The sequence below is a fragment of the Cervus canadensis genome, chromosome 29 (assembly GCF_019320065.1).
Source record: "Cervus canadensis isolate Bull #8, Minnesota chromosome 29, ASM1932006v1, whole genome shotgun sequence".
Lineage (NCBI taxonomy): Eukaryota > Metazoa > Chordata > Mammalia > Artiodactyla > Cervidae > Cervus > Cervus canadensis.
The window spans coordinates 16,059,654-16,082,718 of record NC_057414.1 but is presented as its reverse complement, the minus strand read 5'-3'; the positions used below and the strand labels follow the sequence as shown (position 1 = coordinate 16,082,718).

The 23,065-nt window shown below is 35.7% G+C and overlaps 2 pseudogenes; both read right to left on the bottom strand.

Annotated features, from left to right (window-relative positions):
• Positions 1-4,118: 4,118 nt before the first annotated feature.
• Positions 4,119-5,021, bottom strand: LOC122431309 (annotated as a pseudogene).
• Positions 5,022-21,320: 16,299 nt separating this feature from the next.
• On the bottom strand, positions 21,321-22,263 carry LOC122431453 (annotated as a pseudogene).
• Between the last annotated feature and the right edge of the window lie 802 nt (positions 22,264-23,065).

Genomic DNA, 23,065 nt, shown 5'->3' with positions numbered 1-23,065 from the left:
CTGATCAGTAATGCTGAAGAAGCTGAAGCTGAACGGTTCTATGAAGACCTACAAGACCTGCTAGAATTAACACCCAAAAAATATGTCCTTTTCATTATAGGGGACTGAAATGCCAAAGTAGGAAGTCAAGAAACTTCTGGAGTAACAGGCAAATTTGGCCTTGGAGTACAGAATGAAGCATGGCAAAGGCTAATACAGTTTTGCAAAGAGAATGCACTGGTCATAGCAAACACCCTCTTTCAACAACACAAGAGAATACTATACATGGAGATTACCAGATGGCCAACACCAAAATCAGTTTGAGTATATTCTTTGCAGCCAAAGATGGAGAAGCTCTGTACAGTCAGCAAAAACAAGACCAGGAGCTGAATGTGGCTCTGATCATGAACCCCTTATTGCCAAATTCAGACTCAAATTGATGAAAATAGGGAAACCCACTCGACCATTCAGGCATGACTTAAATCAAATCCCTAACAATTATACAGTAAAAGTGAGAAGTAGATTTAAGGGACTAGATCTGATAGACAGATTGCCTGATAAACTATCGATAGGGGTTCATGAAATTGTTTAGGAGACAGGGAGTAGGACCATCCCCAAGAAAAAGAAAGACAAAAAAGCAAAATGGCTTTCTGAGGAGGCCTTGCAAATAGCTGTGAAAAAGAAGAGAAGTGAAAAGCCAAGAGAAAAGGAAAGACACATCCATTTCAATGCAGAGTTCCAAAGAATAGCAAGGAGAGATAAGAAAGCCTTCCTCAGTGATCAATGCAAAGAAATAGAAGAAAACAATAAAATTGGAAAGATGAGAGATCTCTTGAAGAAAATTAGAGATACCACGGGAATGTATGGATGAGAGAGTGGGACTATAAAGAAAGCTGAGCACTGAATAATTGATGCTTTTGAACTGTGGTGTTTGAGAAGACTCTTGAGAGTCCCTTGGACCACAAGGAGATCCAACCAGTCCATCCTAAAGGAGATCAGTCCTGAGTGTTAATTGGAAGAACTGATTCTGAGGCTGAAACTCCAATACTTTGGCCACCTGATGCGAACAGCTGACTGATTTGAAAAGACCCTGATGCTAGGAAAGATTGAGGGCAGGAGGAGAAGGGGACGACAGAGGATAAGATGGTTGGATGACATCACCAACTCAATGGACATGGGTCTGGGTGGACTCTGGGAGTTGGTGATGGACAGGGAGGCCTGGCATGCTGAGGTTCATGTGGTCACAAAGAGTCAGACACGACTGAGCAACTCAACTGAACTGAACTGAACTGAAGGGAACATTTCATGCAAAGATGGGCTCAATGAAGGACAGAAATAGTCTGGACCTAACAGAAGCAGAAGATATTAAGAAGAGGTGGCAAGAATACACAGAAGAACTATATAAAAAATATCTTCACGACCCATAATCGGGTATAATCACAATGATGTGATCGCTCACCTTGAGCCAGACATCCTGGAATGTGAAGCCAAGTGGACCTTAAGAAGCATCACTACAAACAAAGCTAGTGGAGGTGATGGAATTCCACATAAGTATTTAAAATCCTAAAAAATGAGGTTGTGAAAGTGCTGCATTCAATATGCCAGCAAGTTTGAAAACTCAGCAGTGGCCACAGGACTGGAAAAGGTCAGTTTTCATTCCAATCCCAAAGAAAGGCAATGCCAAAGAATGCTCAGACTACCACACAATTGCACTCATCTCACACACTAGTAAAGTAATGCTCAAAATTCTCCAAGCCAGGCTTCAGCAATATGTGAACCATGAACTTCTAGATGTTCAGGATGGTTTTAGAAAATGCAGAGGAACCAGAGATCAAATTGCCAACATCTGGTGGATCTTCAAAGTAAGAGAGTTCCAGAAAAAAATCTATTTCTCCTTTATTGACTATGCCAAAACCTTTGACTGTGTGGATCACAGTAAACTGTGGAAATTTCTGAAAGAGATGGGAATACCAGACTACCTGACCTGCCTCTTGAGGAACCTGTATGCAGGTCAGGAAGCAACAGTTAGAACTGGACATGGAATAACAGACAGATTTCTAATGGGAAAAGGAGTATGTCAAGGCTGTATATTGTCATCATGCTTATTTAACCTATATGCAGAGTACATCATGAGAAACGCTGGGCTGGAGGAAGCACAAGCTGGAATCAAGATTGCTAGGAGAAATATCAATAACCTCAGATATGCAGATGACACCACCCTATGGCAGAAAGTAAAAGGAACTAAAGAGCCTCTTGATGAAAGTGAAAGAGGAGAGTGAAAAAGTTGGCTTAAAGCTCAACATTCAGAAAACTAAGATCGTGGCATCTGGTCCCATCACTTTATGGTGAATAGATAGAGAAACAGTGGAAATAGTGTCAGACTTTATTTTTTTGGTGGGCTCCAAAATCACTGCAGATGGTGCCTGTAGCCATGAAATTAAAAGACGGTTACTCCTTGGGAGAAAAGTGATGTCCAACCTAGACATCATATTAAAAAGCAGAGACATTGCTTTGCCAACAAAGGTCCATCTAATCAAGGCTATGATTTTTCCAGTAGTCATGTATGGATGTGAGAGTTGGACTATAAAAAATGCTGAATGTGGAAGAACTGATGCTTTTGAACTGTGGTGTTGGAGAAGACTCTTGAGAGTCTCTTGGACTGCAAGGAGATCCAACCAGTCCATCCTAAAGGAGATCAGTCCTGAATATTCATTGGAAGGACTGATGCTAAAGCTGAAACTCCAATAATTTGGCCTTGTGATGCAAATAACTGACTCATTTGTAAAGATCCTGACTCTGGGAAAGACTGAAGGTGGGCGGAGAAGGTGAAGACAGAGAATGAGATGGTTGGATGGCATCACCTACTCAATGGACATGAGTTTGCATAAACTCCGGGAGTTAGTGCTGGACAGGGAGGCCTGACATGCTGAAGTCCATGGGATCACAGAGTCAGACACGACTTAGCAATTGAACTGAACTGAACTGAACTAAACTGACCAGCTCATCTATTCACCTGCTGATGGACATTTTGATTGCTTCTAAGCTTTAGCAATCAAGATTAAAACTGCTATAAATACCAGTGAATATTTTTTTGTGGATGTAAGTTTTCAAGTCCTTTGGGTAAATGTTAAGACGTATGATTTGCTGAACTGGAGTTCATAATTCATGTCCATAATGCACATACTGCTATTTTAAAGCATAAAATCCTCCCAATTATTTTATTATTTGTTTAATCTACTGATGTGTTAATATTCACTTACATCAACTGCTTATCTCTCTCCTTCTAGAATACATAAATATATCACCCTTAATTTGGGTAATCGATTTTACAGTTAAAAGATGTCAATACAGAACAAAATACTAAAACGTATATAATTCATGAGAAAAGTTACACCACTCCCAAATTCAGAAGGAAATAAATTAGGAACATATATTTTATCAAAAGAATATCATTATAAGTATAAATCCAATAGTCAAGACCTTCCTAAGTTCTAATAATTACTTCAGAAGTGGAATTTTGTCTCCGTATTCTGTCATTGTTATAAGGATAAATATAAACACATGGTATGAACACCAATATAAAAAGTATAACACCAATAAATTTAAGGGAGATTATCTACATTATACACTATCCATTACAATATTATGATTCTATATTATTTGAATCTGTTACTTTCTGCTGAGTCAGGAAGAACAACCCAGTTGAAGGTCTAGAATAATACAGATGTGACCAAAATGTCTAACAAACAAACAATGTGAAAGAAGGAAAACTTGCTAGACTGTGAATATAAGTATTTAAGTGCAACTGTACACAGAAAAGACCATAAGTCAAAATGTGAAAGGGAGTGGAAAACATCAGATTAAAACCCCTGTGATATAAGTCAGCCAAGAGACACAGAGACACAGAAGTGCAAAACACCTAAGGCAATGAAACTTACATTCGGTATATGGGTGCTCTGCCATCCTCTACATAAAAGTGACTGAACACTAATCACTGCTTGTATTACAGTGCTTACTTTCCTGAAGGAAATGAATACTACTTCTGTATGATAGGATTATATCAACCCTACAATAAAAGATAATATTTTCTGGGGACTTCTATGTCAATCTAAACTTGAAGAAAAATATGAAACTTCCATTTATCTTTTGTCACCTGTGATCAGTTTCTTGCCCCATAACATTCTCATGGCGTTTTTTACTCAGTGTATAAATCAGAGGGTTTATCAAAGGTGTTCCAACTGTATAAAACACAGTTATCATCTTATCCATGGGGAAGGTAGTTGCAGGGTGTGTATATATAAATATGCAAGTACCAAAGAACAAGATGACCACAATGATGTGGGAGATGCAGGTGGAGAAGGCTTTCTTCCTCCCTTCAGCACTGTGGTTTCTCAGAGAATGCAAGATGATGGAATAGGAGAAGCATGACAAAACTCACTGTACAGATGGCTCCACTTTTGGACACGAAGAGTAGGTTGGTTGCATAAGTGTCTGTACAGGCAAGTTTCAACAAAGGCTGCAAGTCACAAAAATAGTGATCTATCACATTGGGACCGCAGAAAGGCAGACTCAAGGCTAGAAGAATCTGAGCTGAAGAATGATCACAAGACCCTACCCCGGCCACAGCCACCAACACACCACAGACTTGATGGCTCAAGAGGGTCTTATAGCACAGGGGCTTACAGATGGCCACATAGCGATGAGAATAAGGATGAAGATCTCTAGGCAACCAAAAAAATGTGATGCAAAGACTTGGGTCATGCACTTGTTGAAAGAGATTGTGCTCTTTCCCCTAAGGGCATCGCCAATCACTCTAGGGGCTATGGAAGTTGAGAGGAAGGTATCGGATAAAGATAAGTGGAAAAGGAAGAAGTACATTGGACTCCCAAGTGTTCTGCTGGTCTTTATGGTGGAAATAATCAGGAAGTTACCGAGTACTGTCCCCAGATATAAAAACAAGAAAGTGATAAACACTATTTTCTTCCTAACAAGATTCTGTGATAACCCAAGTAGAACCCAGTCACATTATTGTTCAGCTTCATGATTTCATGAATGAGATGAGGGATGAATGTGAAATGGATTATTTGCAAAAAATAAATCAATATATGGTGCAATATATTATATTATGGAATATTTTAAGTAAGACCAAATTTGCTTATCAGGTATATTGCTTCCAATAATTTATATTATATATTTGTTTCTTAATAATAACATTTGTTCTTCAATTTGTAATGTCCACTTCATAGGGTCATTATGAGTCTCATATAAGCTTGTGAATGCTAAACTTTCCAATAAGACTCTTTAAATGCAATCTCTTGTTAGACTTGATATGATTATGATTAATTTTATGAATATATTTAATATATGACTCTATTTTGTTATTCCCTTTGTCATTTTTTGGCCATATTCAATATATTCAGAATCCCAAGTATTGTGCATCACGTGTTATTTATTTGACTGCCCCTGGTGGTTTATGACATAGCCATACATCATCCTTAGCACCTTAAAGAATATCTTGTTCACACATACACTTATTTTTTTTTACATTTATTATATATATTTATTTTAAAAGTAGCACAAACTGTCTTCTAGATACCCTAGTTTGAAAAGAGAAAAGGCATATTACTTTAAATAATATGTTGCAATCTCCAAGCACATTTACATTTAGTCCTTGATGTATATGATGAACAGAGTGAATGATCTCTGTTATTTGACAATATTTCAAAAATGCCCATTACTATTTTTTTCATTCTAAAGCCTGGGAAAAGTACATTTTGAGAGGGTAACAGGCAGGAAGGCCAGGGGTCTCCAAACGGAGGTAATAGACTGCAAATGCCAGACATTTTTATCTCTCTTAAACAGCAGGAGGAAACAAACCAGCGATATTTTTTTCTTCTCTATACAAATTTAAAAGGAGCTTTCTCTTAAAATGCTGTGTTGCCATGACACCTGCTTTCACCTGAAGCTAACTATTCTCAAACCTTGAGTTAACCAATACATTTCTTTTTCTTATGGAAATGTTTGTCTTAAGATATGTTAATTTACCCCAGACTCTGTAAATTCTGCCAAATGGGCTAACCTACTTATTCAGATATTGTTCCCCTAATCTATGTAAACAAAACTATTTGGTAATCTGCCCTTCTACAAGATTCAAGTCAATCGTTTTATGGCCAGGGATGAATTATCTGGTGCCATTCCAAATTCTAAGACATTCCTTTCTTTACATTAACAGACTGTGAGTGACTATATAACTTACAGCTAAAGACTAGGAGGTGGGTATTCTTTCTGCTGCCTTCTGATGCCTATGTCAGAAGCTTTCTCTATCTCCTTTATACTTTAATAAAACTTTATTACACAAAAGCTCTGGACGATCCAGCCTCGTCTCTGGCCCCGGATTGAATTCATCTCCTCTGGAGGCCAAGAATCCCAGCGTCTTATCGTTCAGCAACAACCTTTCAATTTTAAGCACTCATATTTCCTGAAGTTACACTTCAAAATGACTTCCTATAGTTAAATTTCTAAGCGAAAGAGAATTTATTAATTAATAGCTTATGTTTTTAAAAATTCAAGCTTTTACCTAAGCTTGTTAAACCTGAGGTGGTTTTCTTTTATTGGAGGATGTCACCTGGCCATTGGTCTAGGACCTGATCATGGTTATATTCCCAGTAGAGATTGTATTCTCAGGTACCTGAAAACCTCACATTGCTGGAAGAGTAGGAAAGCAGAAGAGGGAGGGTAATGTAATTTTCCAAAAGAGTCATAATAACAACTGACTTCTTCATTCAGTTTATTTCTGTCCTAGCAAATAATTATTCAACTTAAAATGTCCCTTCTTTGGATGAAGATTTCTGTTTTCACATTTTAAAAGAAATATTATCATGGGATCATCTCCAAGAATACCTTTTTTCTTTAGTTCTTTCTTATGAAGATGATGCTGGCAACTGGCACTATATGCAACTATAGATATAAAATGAAATGTAATGCATTTAAGTATAATCTGGAAGACTAACTTATCCCATTGTGCCTCTCCTCAATCCATCCAACCTTCAATGCTTGTCTTGAAAGTTGTGAACAGCCAAAGTGCAGATAATGACAGACTATCTAGGGACAAGATTTCCTTTCAGTATATTTATCTCTCTTATGGTGAACTTTCTTCTCTTCAACAGAGATGAAATATCCCTTATTCCTGGGGAAAAAAAAAAAAAAAACCTCTTCAGACTAGGTCTAATGAAATTATTCAATTTGGGTTTTCAAGTATTAAAAATTCTCTTTTGACTCACATAATCTTAAACTATAAGTAAATTGAGTCTTGATATATTAATCATTACAATAAGCTCATCCTTTCCTTCACTGATTTTAAAGAGTGATGTACCATAACATATTTAACACTTGGAAATATGCTAAGCATTGAAAACAAGGTGATGTGAGAAAGTCTATTTCATGTCAGTATTCCCTGACATTGGTCACTCCTTTGGGTATTATAGGGATCATCTATCTATTGTGTATAGTATGCAGACAAATATGCTCTAATTTTTACATAGCCAAAAAGAAGGAAGAAACCAAATATAAAGATAATTTATCACTTAACTGTTAGAAGAGTCTCTGAATTAATACTATCTGTCTGTCCTTTTCTGTTACCAACTTTCTTAAAGAATACTGGAAAAAAAAAATACACACACAAAGCATCAATGGTTCCTGTGTGCATTCCAGGAGGAATATTTTCAGACTTAATGATGTAAATTTTTAGCGTCATAGAGAGTTTATTCCCTAAAGTTTCTTTTCAATCAAATTCATCCCAGATGTAATAACCTCAATGTTTGGTTTATCCAATTAGCATAAGAACAGCAAGTTAATCCACCTTGTACTCAGGAACCAGATCAAACAAGGATTTGTAGTTATTATATTTTCCTTGGTCTTAAAAACAAACAAACAAAAAAAGATATCAGGGAAGAAAAGGAAAAGACAGAGTAGTGGAGAACAGGAAGAAGAAACTAGAAGAGAAAGTGGGCCACTAAGAAACTACTATGCTCCCACCAGTGCCCTAAGTTACCCACACCCACACTAGAAAACAACATTTTCTAGCCCTTATAATTCTTTTGTTGTTGTTGTTGGTAACTACAGGCTATGGTTTTTCCAGTGGTCATGTATGGATGTGAGAGTTGGACTGTGAAGAAAGCTGAGTGCCGAAAAATTGATTGTTTTGATCTGTGGTGTTGGAGAAGACTCTTGCGAGCCACTTGGACTGCAAGGAGATCCAACCAGTCCATCTTAAAGGAGATCAGTCCTGGGTGTTCATTGGAAGGACTGATTCTGAAACTGAAACTCCAATACTTTGGCCACCTGATGCGAAGAGTTGACTCATTGGAAAAGCCCCTGATGCTGGGAGGGATTGGGGGCAGGAGGAGAAGGAGATGACAGAGGATGAGATGGCTGGGTGGCATCACAGCCTCGATGAACATGAGTTTGAGTAAACTCCGGGAGTTGGTGATGGACAGGAGGGCCTGACGTGCTGCGATTCATGGGTTCGCAAAGAGTCGGACACGACTGAGAGACTGAACTGAACTGACAATCCAGGTACTTGAAAACATAAGTTCTATGATACTGGATCCAGATATTCCCTATCAAGGTAATACAGTCATAAAAAGAATAAATTTTGCCATTTACAGCAGTGAATGAATGGTACTGAAAGATATTATGCTAAGTGAAATAAGTCATACAAAAAAAGACAAATGCTTTATCACTTATATATGGAATCTAAACAACAAAGCGAGCTAATAATGAATACAACAAAAAAGAAATGTACTTACAAATATAAAGAACAAATTAATGGTTAGCAATGGGGGAGGGAAGGAGTAGGGACAAGAAAATAGTAGAGGATTGAGATACCAACTATTATGTATAAGATAAATAAGCTATAAGAATACATTGTACAACATAGGGAACATAGTCAATATCCTATGATAACTATAAAGAGTATAATATTTAAACCCTGTGAATCACTATGATATGTGTGGGTAATGGATGTGAGAGTTGAACTGTAAAGAAAGCTGAGTGCCAAGAATTGATGCTTTTGAATTGTGGTGTTGGAGAAGACTCTTGAGAGTCCCTTGGACTGCAAGGAGATCCAACCAGTCCATCCTAAAGGAAATCAGTCCTGGGTGTTCATTGGAAGGACTTATGTTGGAGCTGAAGCTCCAATACTGTGGCCACCTGATGCAAAGAGCTAAGTGATTTGAAAAGACCCTGATGCTTGGAAAGATTGAAGGCGAGAGGAGAAGGGGACGACAGAGGATAAGATGTTTGGATGATATCACAGACTCAATGGACCTGAGTTTGGGTGAACTCCAGGAGTTTGTGATGGACAGGGAGGCCTGGCGTGCTGCGGTTCATGGGGTTACAAAGAGTTGGACACGACTGAGTGACTGAACTGAACTTAGCATATAATATTGTACATTAACTATGCTTAATTAAAGAAAGAATATATTAACTGTGTTTAATTTTAAAAAAAAAATGTAAAAACTTCTTTAGTGGGCTCTAATTGTTTATACCTGACAAGAGTATTTTCTTTCTTGAATAACTGAATCTTGAATTTTCTCTGAGAAAATATCAATTTTTCACTATATAAGGTTTAAGTGATATGGCTTCACAGAGTTTGGAATATGATTCTCACTAGCTTGTTTAGAAACATTTACCCCAGGCTGTAATGTTTGTGTTGGGGATCTATCAGCAGATGAGACACAGTCATTACTTTTGTTTGGAGTATTAAGTTTTTTTCCCTCAAAATCAGTTTTTTCCTTAAAATAGTTTGAGTGTACAGATCTGGAACTCCTGACCATCAACAGTTGGAGAAGGTCAACATGAATGCAGAACTTAGAGAGAAATCAATTGTATAATAACATTCATCTGTAGAATTTACCTATGTCCAAATTATTTTACTGTTTTCCATTTTATAATTTTGGTTTTATATTTATTTAAATAATATCATAAATACTTTCAAACTTGCCAATCATCTTAAGAATTAAAATGCTAACAGTAATTAAATCTATTTTTGACTACCTTCCTACCTGTTCCTGCTTCACTCTAAAGGTAACCAATACTCTAATGTTTTTAGAGATCAATTTTAAACAAAAATGAAAAGTACAGTGAGTTCATCTGTAACACCCCCAGTAGCCCCTATTATTAATATCTTGATTAAAATTATATATGTTTTAAAATAATCTATGAATTTATATTGATACATCATTATCACCTAAAGTCCATAATTTACATTACCATCAACTCTTGGTGTTGTACAGAAACAGAATGACATTTAACCAACTTTACAATACCATAAAGAATAATCCACTATCCTAAATATTCTTTGTACTCCTCTTAATTACACCCTCTTATTTTCTTCTAACCCCTGCCAACCCCCAATCTTTTTACTGGACCCATGGGTTTCTCTGTGCTATATAATACAGTTTGATTTATATAGTACCTCAACTTTCAGATTGGTTTCTTTCATTTAGCAATAGGCATTTATGGTTTCTTCATGATTTTTGTGGTTTGATAGTTCATTTCTCTTTATTACTGAACAATATTCCAAGGTATGGGTGCTTCACATTTACTTTATCCAGTCATCTACTGAATGACATCTAGTATATTTTTCATATAGATCTAAGTTTTTAAGTCATTTGGGTGATACCTTGCTGGATCACATGGTAAATCTATTTAGCTTTGTAAGAAAGGGCCAAACTACCTTTGGAGTGACTGTACCATTCTGCATTCCCACTGTAGTGAATGATTTTTCCCATGTTCTCAACATCTTCACCAACATTTGATACTGTTAGTGTTTTGAATGTTGTCCATTTATAAAGTGTGTTTGTGGTATCTCATCATTTTATTTGCAATTCCCTACTAACATATGATGTTGAGAATGTTTTTGCATACTTGTTTTCCATCAGTATATCTTCTTTGGTGAGATATCTGTTCAGATCACTGCCCATTAAAAAAAATCAGATTGCTTGTTTTCTTATTGTTGGGCCTCAGTGTTCTTTGTACATTTTGGATATGAATCATTTTGTCAGATATGTGTTTTTATAAATAATACCTCTCTGTCTATAGCTAGTACTTTCATTGTCATAATTAGATCTCTTCCATAGAAGACTCATTTAATTTTAATGAGGTTCACCTTAACATTTTATTTTTTTAATTTTTGGTGTAAACATAACTTTTAAAAATATACTTTCTTTTTTCTGTACCATTTTAGATTCATAGTAAGTTTGAGTAGAAAATACAGAGATTCTCCATACCATCCACCTTTCCACTCCTCACACACACAATCTTCCCCTCTATCAACACCCTGAACTAGATTGGTACATTTCTTGGAATCATTGAACCTGACACATCATTGACACATCATAATAATCCAAAGTCCATCGGTTATGCTTGGTCTCACTGTTAGTGTAGTACATTCTATGGGTTTTGATCTATGTAAAATGACAAGTATTTATCATTACAGTGAAGTGAAAGTTGCTCAGTCATGTCCGACTCTTTGCGACCCCATAGACCATACAGTCCATGGAATTTTCCAGGTCTGAATACTGGCGTGGGTACCCATTCCCTTCTCCAGGGGATCTTCCCAACCCAGGGATCAAACCCTGGTCTCCCTCATTGCAGGCAGATTCTTTATCAGCTGAGCCACAAGGGGAGCCCCTTATTACAGAATAGTACAGTACTTTCAGTGCTTTAAATAATCTCCGTGTTCTGCCTACTCATCTTACTTTGAAAGTTATCGAAGGGAAACCTCATTAAAATGGCATCAGTAAATCAAAAGGGGGAAGTCTCAGGCACATTCAGTCAGTAAGGATCCCAGCTGAAAGAGATGCACTTGCAACTCGGGCAGGATGTGAAACTCCTGTCATCACCAGAAAGAAGAAAGATTTTCTCTTTGACTGACAATACCTTGGCCACAAGAGACTGTGACAATTCAGATCAAGAAAGTCACTGTAGTTCAAGCTCCCAGTTTCCTCCAGTGGACTTTTTGTTTATAACAGCTTCTCCTAACTTGCTCTTCACTATAAGAGAATTTCCTCTCCTTTGCATTACCAGATTTATATGCGATTCATCACAGTTACTCATCCTGTTCCTGAATAAATCTCTTTTACTGGTAAAAATAACTGGCTGTTTTATTATTTAGATTAACTCTTCCCTCTCTCCAATCCCTGCCAACCACCAATCACTTTATATTTTCTCTTTTTTTTAATGTCTTTTACAGAATTTTACATAGTTGGAACCACATAGTAAGTAGCCTTTTCAGATTATCTTATTTTATTTCAGTATTATGCATTTAAAATTACTTTGTGTCTTTTCATGGCTAGATAGTGGGATTTTGTGCTAAAAAATATTCCATTGTGAATATTTCACAGTTTATTCACCTTTTCATATACTGAAGAATATCTTGGTTTATCATTGGTAAATATGAGTTAAAGCTGCAATAAATATTTGTGTGCAGGTTGTTGCATAGACATAAATTGTCAGCTCCTTTGGGTAAATACCATGTTGTGTGATTGTTGGGTTTTGTAAGATGACTAGGTTAGTTGTGTAAAATGACACAAAAGTGTCTTTCATGTGTATCCCAATAGGTAGTGCATGAGAATTCCTGTTGCTCTGCATCCTTGTGAGCAGTTAATGTTGTCAGTATTTTGGATTTGACTTTTTATTGGTGTACAAGTGGCATCTTATTGTTTTAGTTTTGATTCTTTAATGACATTTAGCACTGATTGTCTTTTTGTAACTTGTCATCTGTATATTATTTTATATTTTGGTACTTTATTTTTTGAGGAAGATAATTTTTAAGGATATTTATTTATGTTATACAATTTTTATTGTAATAAGAACACTTAACATGAGACACACCCTCTTAACAAACTTGAAGTTACACCACACAGTTTGTTAACAATAGTCACAATGATTTGCACTCTCTCTGGAAATTACTCATTTTACATAACTAAAACTTTGCACTTGTCTTTGGCAATCACCATTCTATTGTCTGTTTCTATCAACTTGACTATTGTGATAACCTCTTACAAATGGAATCATCAGAAATTTGTCCTTCTATATCTGGCTTATTTCACTTGGCTTAATGTCCTCCAGGTTCATCCAATTTGCTGAATATGGAAGAATTTCCTTATTTTTAAAGACTATGTAATATTCCATTGTGTATATATGTCATATTTTTGTTATCATTTCTTCTTTCAATAAACAGGTTATTTTCATGTCTTGGCTATTGTGAACAATGCTACAATAAAGATGGGTGTATAGATATCTCTTTACATTCCTGATGTTAATGCATTTGAAGACATGGACTCATAAGTGGAAAATTGAACCTTATGGTAATTATGTTTTTCAGTATTTTGAGGAACTGCCATTTTGTGTTTCCTAGGGGTTGCATTATTTTAAATTGCTCCCAGCAGTTCACACAGGTTCTGATTTCTCCACATATGTCCCAACGTTTGTTAGCTTGATTATTTTGATAAGCCCATTTTCATTGGTGTGAGGTGATATCTCACTGTGGGTTTTGATTGAATTTCCTTGATAATTAGTGATGTTGACCATATATTCATGTACCAGTTGACAATTTGTATATCTTCCTTAGGGAAATGTCTATTCAAGTCCTTTGTTCATTTATGAATCATATTGTTAATTCTTTGTTGTTTAGTTGTAAGGTTTCTGGTACATTTATTGTAGTGTGGCCTTGCAAATAGTTTATCCCACTCATTCTATGTGTTGTTTTGTTTTTTGTTTGTTTGTTTGTTTGTTTTTTACCATGTTTATGGGTTGCTTTGTTGTGTTTTGTGACGTTGTCTCACTTGTCTAACTTTGATTTTGCTGCTTGTGCTTTTGTGTTAGGAAGATTTTTACCTCTGCTTTCTTCAGAGATTTTTTTTTCTTCCAATTACAATACTGGAGCATTGAATCCATTATGAATTGATTTTGTATGTGGAATAACACAAAGGTACAATTTATTTCATCTGATACAGTTTGTTATCCAATTTCACAATGTTTTTCTCGAAGACACTCTCCTTTTCCCACTGTGGATTCTTAACTTCACTGTCAAAGAGCTGCTTATAGTTTATGCTTGGATTTTTGGGGTCCCCATTCTATGCCATTGGTCTATATACTTGTGTTTATGCCAGTATCATGTTGTTTTAATTACTATAGCTTGCTAATGTATTTTGAATTGAAGAAGTATAAAGCCTCTGGCTTTATTTATATTTCTCAATCCTTGTTTGACTAAATGGGGACATTTGTGAATTCACATGAATTTTAGAATTGCTTTTATTGTCATGAAAAATGCCATTGAAATTTTGATAAGGATTTTGTTGAGTCTATATATCAATTTGAATAGTATGGGTATTTTAAGTATATTTGTCTTTCAATCTGTGAACACAGGGGTCTTATCTTATCTGCTTTAATTTCTTTCATTAAATATGTGTTGTTTTCCACGTAATCACTTTTCACTTCATTTGATGCTTTCATTTGTATTATTTCTATGCTATTGTAATCAGTTTGTCTTATTTCATTTTCAAAAAAAAATGTATTTAGCAAACCAAGACAACTTGTTTTTCCTTTGTGTTGACTTTGTAATTTGCCTTTTCATAGGATTCTCAAGGCAAGAGGAGAAGGGAATGACAGAGGATGAGATGGTTGGATGGTATCACTGACTCAATGACATGAGTTTGAGTAAACTCCGGGAGTTGGCAGCGGACAGGGAGCCCTGGTGTGTTGCAGTCCAGGGGTCGCAAAGAGTCAAGCACGACTGAGCAACTGAACTGAACTGAACTGTATTTTGCAACTTGGCTACATTCATTTATTAGCTCTGAGTTTTTTTTTTTTTTAACAGTCTCTTTTTTTAATTTCTACATGAAATAGTGTCACTATTTTTATGGTTTGGGGAGCTTTTTATTTCTTACCTAACAGTTCTACCTTGTGGGGCTTTTAGTACTTTATTGAAAATAATTCATAAAAGTGGTAATCTTTGCTTTATTCCTGATCTTAGAAGAAAAGCTTTCAGTTTTTCACCATTGAATGTGATGTTAGCTGTGTTTTTATTTTTTTTTAATTTTTAATACACGATTTTTACTATAGTGAGAGAAGTTGTTTCTGTTTGTTTGTTTGTTTGTTTTTATTTTTTTTCTATTCTTAATTTGTTGAGAGTTTTAATCATAATATCAATGTTGAATTTGTCAAATGATTTTTCTACATTTGATTAGATGATTAGTTCAGTTCAGTCCAGTCACTCAGTTATGTCCAACTCTTTGGGACCCCATGAACCGCAACACGTCAGACCTCTCTGTCCCTCACCAACTCCCAGAGTCCACCCAAAACCATGTCCATCGAGTTGGTGATCCCATCCAGCCATCTCATCCTCTGTCATCCCCTTCTCCTCCTGCCCTCAATCTTTCCAAGTGTCAGGGCCTTTTCAAATGAGTCAGGTATTCGCATCAGGTGGCCAGAGTATAGGAGTTTCAGCTTCAATTTTTCCAATTTGGAGTTTCAGTCTTTCCAATGAACACCCAGGACTGATCTCCTTTAGGATGGACTGATTGGATCTCCTTGAAGTCCAAGGGACCCTCAAGAGTCTTCTCCAACACCACAGTTCAAAAGCATCAATTCTTCAGTGCTCAGCTTTCTTTATAGTCCAACTCTCACATCCATACATGACCATTGGAAAAACCATAGCCTTGACTAGACACACCTTTGTTGACAAAGTAATGTCTCTGTTTTTTAATATCCTGTCTAGTTTGGTCATAACTTTCCTTCAAAGGAGTAAGCATCTTTTACTTTCATGGTTTCAATCACCATCTGCAGTGATTTTGAAGCCCAGAAAAATAAAGTCAGCCACTGTTTCCACTGTTTCCACATCTATTTGCCATGAAGTTATGAGACTGGATGCCATGATCTTAGTTTTCTGAATGTTGAGCTTTAAGCCAACTTTTTCACTCTCCTCTTTCACTTTCATCAAGAGGTTCTCTAGTTCTTCTTCACTTTCTGCCATAAGGGTGGTGTCATCTGCATATCTGAGTTTATTGCTATTTCTCCTGGCAATCTTGATTCCAGCTTGTGCTTCCTCCAGCCCAGCGTTTCTCATGAAGTACTCTGCATATAAGTTAAATAAGCAGAGTGACAGTATACAACCTTGACACGCTCCTTTTCCTATTTGGAACCAGTCTGTTGTTCCATGTCCAGTTCTAACTGTTGCTTCCTTATCTACACACAGGTTTCTCAAGAGGCAGATCAGGTGGTCTGATATTCCCATCTCTTTCAGAATTTTCCACAGTTTATTGTGATCCACACAGTCAAAGGCTTTGGCATAATCAATAAAGCAGAAATAGATGTTTTTCTGGAACTCTATCGCTTTTTTGATGATCCAGCAGATGTTGGCAATTTGATCTCTGGTTCTTCTGCCTTTTCTAAAACCAGCTTGAACATCTGGAAGTTCACAGTTCACGTATTGCTGAAGCCTGACTTGGAGAATTTTAAGCATCACCTTACTAGCATGTGAGATGAGTTCGATTGTGCAGTAGTTTGAGCAATCTTTGACATTGCCTTTCTTTGGGATTGGAACGAACACTGACCTTTTCCAGTCCTGTGGCCACTGCTGAGTTTTCCCAATTTGCTGGCATATTGAGTGCAGCACTTTCACAGCAACATCTTTCTGGATTTGAAATAGCTCAACTGGAATTCCATCATCTCCACTAGCTTTGTTCGTAGATAATGAGATTTTAAATGTCCATGTTGTTAATATGGGGTTTCACATTAATTAATCTGCTTATGATGAACCAATCTTGCATTCCAAGATTTAGTCCCGTTTGGTCATATTTTATGGTACTTTTCGTGTGTTGTATATTCCTGGATCCCAAATTTCATTCTGGGTCAAAGGGCTAAGCATACCTTTAAGTATAACATATCCAAGAGTTAAGTCTAATGCTGACTGTGAAAAATATATCATTGTTAATACCCAGCAAGCCTCAAGCTCAGTTGAATATAAAGTGACTGAGTGGGATATTACCCTCTAAATGTTCATAAATGTGGAAAAGAATTCTTTTTCACAAAATCTCCTTTCAAGTGAAAATTAGAGCACCACTTATTAAAACAGCAAATGTATGACCAAAATACTGCTGTCATTAGTAAAGTACAATTTTGTATGTTTATTAAAAATAATGTTACTTGGAGAATTTTAATAATAAATATATTATGCTATAGAACAGCAAAAATAATGGTAAAGTGTTCTCTATAAAAAACATACTGAAAAACCCAGTAAGAAGAACTATAATAAAGCCACTTTTTTCTGGTAGATCAAAATTATATTAAACTTAGTGACATGTGTCATAGGATGCTGAAGAAAATTTATTTTTCATAGCACTTTATTCTGAAAATTTGCAAAACTACAAGAAATTTTACAAATAAGTACATGTGTGCAACCACTTACTATCAAGATACAGGCATTCCCACGAACCCAGACATTTCCCTCATGCTGACCCCTAAGTAATCCTCACTACTTTACTCTATAAAGAGAAGCACTGTTTCATTTCATTTTCCCACTACTAATTACTATTGCCTGTTGCAAAACATAATATAAAGAAACCACAAAGAACATACTCTTTTATGTAAGGCATCTTTCGTTCAAACAGATAAGTTTTGGAATGATCTTTGCTCATGTGTATGTCAATAGTTTATTCCGTTTTACTTCTGAGAAATATTTCACTGTAGTCATAAAAAACAAATTTTCCTTTTTGTTATTCATATGCACTTGACTTACTTTAAGCTCATGACTATTACATGCAAAGCTACTATGAACATTACAGCTTGCATCTTTGTGAATACAATTTTTTTTTAACCTTAAGTGCTAAGAATGGAATAGTTGAGAATACACTAAATGCATGTTTAGTTTTAAAATGAAGAATCGGAAATTTATCCTGTTTGGATGTGTAATTTTATATTCCAATCAACAGTAAAAATTGTATCCATAAGCAGAATATTTCTCTCCATAAATATGCTACTGGCCTGGTCCATATTACCATAACCACTTTTCTAGTTGTTATAATATCCTCAGAATTTACTCCAGATGCTCAGTAAAGCAGTCAAAATAATCCTATTAAATCATAATTCAAATCATGTCAGTTAGATCTTAAATGTGTTCCCATTTCTCTCCAGAAAAATCCCATAAACACTTTATACTGAAATTATCTTATATTTCTGGTCTCATTTCCAATTTTTCACTCTTATTCCCTTCTTTGACTACCTAGCTTCTTGATTTTTTTTCTTATCACAAAAGTTTATTCAGTGTGCACTTGCTGTTCCATTTATTAACTACCTAGAATTTTTATTCTGCCCAAATAGTCAAGATTTTTTCATATTGGTCAGAATTTATCAGCCTTAGCACCCCTGAAATTTTGAGTCAGATAGTTTTTTGTGGGACTTCCCAGGTGGCTCAGTGGTAAAGAATCTGCCTCCCAATGCAGGAGATGCAAGAGACATGGGTTCAGTCTCTGGGTCAGGCAGATACTCTGGGGTAGGAAATGGCAATTTGCTCCAGTATTCTTGCCCAGAAAATTCCATGAACAGAGGAGCCTGGTGGGCTACAGTCAATGGTGTCACAAAGACTTGAACATGACTGAGCACACACACACACACACGGTATTTCTTTGTAGTGATCTCCTGCCTGGCACATTATGAGCTTTTCCACAGCATCCTGAAAGTCTATCTGCCAGATGCCGTAGTAGTAACCACTAAACATCCCCATTTCTAGGGCAACCAGCAGTTAATCTAGAACTTACCACTGTCTCCTGGGAAGCAAAAATTTCCACGGTGAGAACCATTAATTTCTATCTTAGTTGAAACTGGGTCTTTCCTGACCATCCTGTCTAAACAGTGCACACCTCAGGTTTGCCCCCTCACACCCTTGGATACCCGGCTCTGTGGTCCGTGACATCATCCTTAACCCTCGGCATCGTCAGTGTTGCCCCGTTTTCACTGCAACGTCACGGCACAGCAGAGTGAACGCCCTGCTGCGACGGGTGCTGCTAGTTCACTTCACTGTAATACTGTCAGCTCCTAGACGGGGCATAGCAGAAAGACGGTGGGTAATATGACCCTGTTCATCTCTGCTCTGTATACATCTTTTCTGGTATATTTAAATTCAATTTTTGATGCTAACCTATTCAGCCATTTTTAGCCTAGAAAATCCTACTTGAGGCTTTGAAAGTATATGTTTTACTGCTTTCTCTCAGAAACTAAGCTAAATCTATGGAAAATATATTGGTAGTAAAATCCAAATTTCTCTGTTATTATCAGAGATTAATAATGAAAAACTACTTAAACTATTACTACAAAATTATATCCCTTTCTGTGCTTATAAACACTAAAAGTTTCATATAGATGGTACATTTAAAAAAGTAAAAAAGGAAACAAAAAGAGAAAAGCACTTTTTGGCTATATAAATATTAAAGTATTGAAGAATGTCATGTGGAATAAAACTAAAATATTTTAATGAAAATTTTTCTTAATGCAACAACGTTCAAATTAATGTCCATTTGAATTATGAATTTTATTTCAAATTATAATGTTATAGTAATACTCGTTATTAAAATATTTGCACATAGTTAATATAATATTGCATATCCTTTAATGATATTTGTATAGCATACTAGGGTAAACTGTAAAACATCTGAGGTTATAAATATGTGACTTAGTAACGTGTTTATATTTTAAATTTGTATAAAAATTCAAATAGCACATTTTTTAACATGATACTGTAAAATTGAACACTTTCTTGTGAATATAACTTTTTTGATAGACTATGTTTCAGAATATTTTTAAGTTTTAAAATTTACAAAAATTTACACAAAAGTATAGGGAGTTCCCATAGAAACTTTTTGTCCCTTTTACAGGTTTACTATTTAATGAGAGTTTATGTTATTCTGATACATACAAGTGAGAAGTCAATATTAATCAGAGCTAACTGAATTCCATAGTTTACATTAGAGTTTACACTTTGTGTTATGTGGTTGTTTTATGGGTGTTGATATACCAGTTATGCCATGAATCTACTATTAAAATATTAAAAAAAAAATAATTTTCCTCTCTTAAAATACCCCTGTGGTCAACTTAAGTGTTCCTTTATTTCCCTTACTTAAATTATTTGCAACAACTGATTATTTTTTTTTTTACTTATGATTTTTAGCAACAACTGATTATTTTTTACTGTACCCACAGTTTAGCCTTTATCGGAGAGAAGCTCATAATTTATATCTGTCATATAGATATTGCTGTTTCAAAATCTAAAAGTCTTCCTTTGTATTATTTAATTATTTGTTTAATTCTATTAATGTTAAAAGAGTACTAATATCAGTAGTTTGTCGTCTCAACATCTTATTCACATATTTTCCTTAATTTGAACCATCTATGCTCTGACAATAACAACCTAATGTTATGAACATATTACTGGAACTGGCATGATTCAAGAAACCTTAACACCAACCCCCAAACTAGAAGAAATCTAATTAGGAGTATAAAGTATATTTTAGAGAAAGCATGCTCTGACCATCAACCCCAAAGTGAAATATTTTAAGTTCAAAGACTTACTTCAGGAGCCTGAATTTTCTCACTGTTATGTCACTGTCTGGAAGGGTGTGTATGTAAGTTTATGTATGTTGTATTTAAGTTTTAAGGTATGTATTTAAGTTTATGTCACTGTCTGGAAGGGTATGCATGTTTACATACATCTGTATGCAAACAGATGTGAGAACTTGGAGTAAACAGTAAAGAAATACATTGAAGTTAACATAAATTATATATCCTCCCTGACAAAAAAAATCTACAATTATTCGAATCTGATACATGCTCTTACCAGAAAGGACTACTAGAACTATGCCCATGACCAAACATAATAAAACTAACATATCTAATAAAGGGAACAGTTTAGAAGAAATAAAATCTGCAAGTTTGTAATATAAACATATAGATGGATGTCTTCTTGCAAAGAATACCAGAAATCAGCATGAGCAGGGGCAGGGGAAATACTAGATCACAACCAGAGTGACACTAGTCATACAAGTGAGGCAGAGACAAGGTAGAAAAAATCAGTGGACCTAACTAACCAGTGTTTACCTGGTCCTCTGTCTTTCCCAACTGAAACTGAACACTAACTGGTGTATGTGTTCACATTACCTATTTCCTAAAGCAACTAACCACATGCCCAAGGACAAGATTGTATCAGCACCACATGAAGAACATTATACCCTGTAAGGATTTTTACTAAGTTAATCTGGATTATGAAGAAAAATGGAAAAACCCATTTATCTTTTGTCATCTGAAATCAACTTCTTGCTCCATAACATCCTCATGGCATTTTTCACTTCTACATTCCTCAGTGTATGAATTAGAGGGTTGCACAAAGGTGTTCCAACTGTATAAAACACAGCATTCATTTTATCCACGGAGAAGGTGGTTGCAAGATGTGTGTACATAAATATGCAAGTACCAAAGAACAAGATGACCACAATGATGTGGGAGACACAGATGGAGAGGGCTTTTTTCCCTCCCTTCAGCACTGTGGTTTCTCAGAGAATGCAGGATAATGATATAAGAGAACTTCAGCATGACAAAACTCACTCTACAGATGGCCCTGCTGTTGGACACCAAGAATAGGTTGGTCATATAAGTGTCTGTACAGGCAAGTTTCAACAAAGGTTGCAAGTCACAAAAATAGTGATCAATCACTTTGGGACCTCAGAAAAGTAAACTCAGGGCCAGGAAAACCTGAGCTGAAGAATGCACAATGGACCCCGCCCAGGCCACCACCACCAACACACCACAGACTCGATGACTCATGACGATTATGCAGTGCAGAGGCTTACAGATGGCCACATAGCAGTCAACAGCCATGAGGACAAGCATGAAGATCTCCAGGCAGCCAAAGAAATGAGATGTAAAAACTTGGGTCATGCACTCATTGAAAGAGATAGTGGCATTCTTCAAAAAGGCATCTGCAATCATCCTAGGGGCTCTGCATGTAGAGAAACAGGTATCAGATAAAGATAAATGGAAAAGGAAGAAATACATTGGGCTCCCAAGTGCTGTGCTGGTCTTGATGGTAATAATAATCAGCAAGTTACCCAGTAATGTTCCCAAATATAAAAGCAAGAATGTGACAAACACTGTTTTCTACCTAATAGGATCCTGGGTTAACTCAAGCATAATAAATCCAGTCACTTTATTGTTCAGTTGCGTGATTTCACAAGTGAAGAGGAAGGATGAGTGTAAAATGGATTATCTGTAAAAAACAAATTAATTCATGGTGTTATCTAATGTCATAGAATATTTGGGGAAAAGTGTTTTTCACCAGAAACATTCTAACATTATTAACATTTCTTAATAATTTAGTTTAACCACTTTGTTTCTTTATTTGTAATGACCACTTCACCCATTATGAGCTGATGAATATGATTCTTTCCAAAACAGAATCTTCAAATAAAACCACTTGTTAGAAGGGGTATGACTCCGATGAAGTTTGTCAGTATTATAAATAGGTACTTTCAAGATATTGTTATGCTGTGTTTGATTAACTTTTTTATATTTAATAAAATATCTCTTGGGGGTTTATGACATAAATACAAGGTTGTACAGCACTTTTTACCCCATAATTAATGTCTTAATTTTATACATATATTTATATACCACATAGGTTTATACACATATTAGAAATTTGTGTTATTTATACCTGTGTAATGATCTGTCTCTTCACTGCATACTTGGTCCCTTGATTACACCTTGAAAAGACAAATAGGAAACACTTATAGCATTTAAATAATGTGTTGTAAACTTTAAGGTTTTTGTCATAATTAGTAGTTGACAAATACTAATGAACAGAAATGAATGTCTTTTTCATATTTGGTAATAAAAATATCCTCAGGACTTCCTCCTTTCTATCTTTCATTCTCCATTCCCGAACAGAATTCCTTAGAACACTAAGTGACTATGAAATTACATTTCTTGTTAAAAAATAGTGAATTGTTATTCAGTAGTTCATGTTTTCACAATT